Source organism: Chrysochloris asiatica, unplaced genomic scaffold (assembly GCF_000296735.1).
Source record: "Chrysochloris asiatica unplaced genomic scaffold, ChrAsi1.0 scaffold00233, whole genome shotgun sequence".
NCBI lineage: Eukaryota > Metazoa > Chordata > Mammalia > Afrosoricida > Chrysochloridae > Chrysochloris > Chrysochloris asiatica.
The window spans coordinates 3,354,722-3,357,503 of record NW_006408751.1 but is presented as its reverse complement, the minus strand read 5'-3'; positions in this window follow the sequence as shown (position 1 = coordinate 3,357,503).

Here is a 2,782-nt window from a genome sequence, read left to right as displayed (position 1 = left end):
GACGATGACGCGGAGAGATGGAGTGGCTGCGGACTTGAGATCCAGAGAGGGAAAGGGGCTGTGTGCTGATGATCAGGGGGGTGAGGGTGGTGGGGCAGGCTTGTAGGGTATATCCTTTGGTTGGTTGATGATGCATGGACGGGATTGTAACTATGGCAATGAAAGGATATATGATAGAATGAGTGTAAAACTAATGTTCTCCCATGTAAACTATCACATAATTCACAATAAAACATTTATTAAAAAAAAAAAAATTCTCTTTACCAGTGTTTGACATCCTGGTTTGATAATTGCCCTATGTATTTATGAACTGTAACCTTAGAGGAAGAATACTGGTGTAGCATTGTAGGATAAACAATGTACTGCTAACCTTTAGGTTGGTGGTTCAAACCCACCAACCACACCTCAGAAACATTATACAGGGTCACTATGAGTCAGTACTGACTCAACAGCACTTAATAACAACAACGCTAAAGAAAATTAGATAAAAGATATATGTGAATATTTTATTTTCTAATTTTCTGGAAGTCCAGTGCTATTTGCCAATACAAAGTTTAAAAGCAATTAGAAAGGCTGGGAGTAGAAATAAATTAGATAAATGAAGATTAAGCAATCTTTGCTGTAGAGTTGATTTAAATTCATGGCAACCCCAGGTGTGTCAGAGTAGGTCTGTGCTTCATAGGATTTTTCATAACTGATTTTTTGAAAGTATATTGCAAGGTCTTTCTTCTGAGATACATCTGGATGAACTTGAACCTCCAACCTTTGGATTAGTCAGGGACTCCAATATAGGCATAATTTAGAATCATATTTATTTAGTGAAGAAAGCACTTTTCAAGATGCATATAATATGAAGTTTAAACATATATATAACCATACCACAGATAGTATGGGATTGATAGTACAAGCTTCAGAATATTGATTGCTTCTGGAGCGCTGGAAGGAAAATGGGGACTGGAGATGTGTTGAGCAGATATCTACAGTGCTTTATTTCCTTACAGGAGTAAGCTAAATGTGATTAAAAAGCTTAGGATTTTCTTCTGGGGAAGCGGGGCTGGAAGGGTGCACATGTGTTTGTTTCCTGTAAGCTTTAGTTATTCTTAATAAGAAAATGGAGTCTGGTATAGTGCTGTGGTATAAGCACTGAATTGCCAACTGCAAAGTTGGTAGTTTAGAAGCACCACCTACTCCTCTGAAAAATCTCTTCAGGGTTGCTATGAGTTGGAACCAGCTCGATGATTCTTAAAACAACAACAATAAGAATATATGACAAGTAGGGCCCTTTAATAAAGAATGGAAAGTTCTAACCCTTATTTTGGTATTTTTTAATTTTAAAAACTAGGGTGTTAATGGTAATCTGATTTTGATATTTTTCTTTTGGATTTTATACCAAATATCACTATTTAATTATGTTCAGTATTTTTATGTGGAAATATAAAATGCCTAAATTCTATAGTCAATTACTTAAAATAGAAGTCACACATTACTATATGGGTTGAGCTTGGCCTATATAGTGTTTTTCTTGGCCAACATGCTGTTTTTTATAAAATTGAGCCAAAATTTAACAATTGGAGAATTTCACTTAGAAATCCAGATTTTGGGTTTCTTGTGGAAAAACAAGAGGCTGGTAACACTGGTACTATATTCCATATGGATGGAGTAAGCAGTGGCTGCCCCATTTCGATGGGCATGAGTACTTAGCCCACAGAACCACTACACATACCAACTATGTATTTACATGTACATTTGTCATTTCATGTCCAGATTTTATTTGTTTCTCTTGATCCCTAGTAGGTTAAGACCTTTGCTCTTTTACATCCTTTGAAAACATCTGAAATTGTGTGTTTGTGTGTGTGTTAGAATACTGTAAACTGCATCTTCGTATTTGATTCTCATAATAGATAGATTGAAGTTAGTAACTTGAACGTTATTTGGCTTTATGAATATTTAATATTGCAAGGCAAATTAAGGCAGCAAGATCTGCTGAACTTTACCCTATTGAATGTCAGAATATAGTATTATATAATTTATCAAATTATGGATCATGGTTTTCTCTAGTGCTTTTCTTCTCCTCCTTCCTTTTTATCTTCTATAACATATTAGAGATAGTGTGGTACATAGATAATTTTAACTTTATTATGGAAACTGTGGTTTATGGCCTGTTGATTAAGTATTATTCAAATTTAATAAGCCAATTCTGCCAAGGAGCATGTTCTCCATTATTTTTAGTTAACTTCTGATGTTATTACTGAATTATACTTTTTTTTGTATTGGCAAGCATATGTTACACTCATAAAATTTTGTTCATTACCATGAAAAACTTCAAGGGTTCTTATTCTTGGCAAATTCAAAAAATAGCTTCAGAGTTTTTCTTTCTTTCTTTTTTCTTCCTTTGATTATCCAAAGGAGTCTCGTAAGTGTGATCATGTGGACATAATATTGAGTGGCAGTTACCAAAGCTAGGTTCTTAATGTTCCAGCCACCATTTATGAATTTATCTGGTGAGATCAGAGCCCACTGGGAAAGTTGCAGGCTGATTTCCTGAGGTTAACCTAGAATTCCAGGGTTAAACAGATGAGAAGAAACCACTTTTAACAGAATTATATGAGACACTCAGACATTCTGTTTCCAAATGATAGAGTTTCTTTCTTCCTCCGTTTCTGATTTTGCAGAAATTTCATTGTGGTTCTAATATTTTTCGGTTATCATCTGTTGTTTATAAAATATCTGGTGTTAAAAACCACTGTATCACTGAATTTCTTTATGGTTAGGTACCATTGAG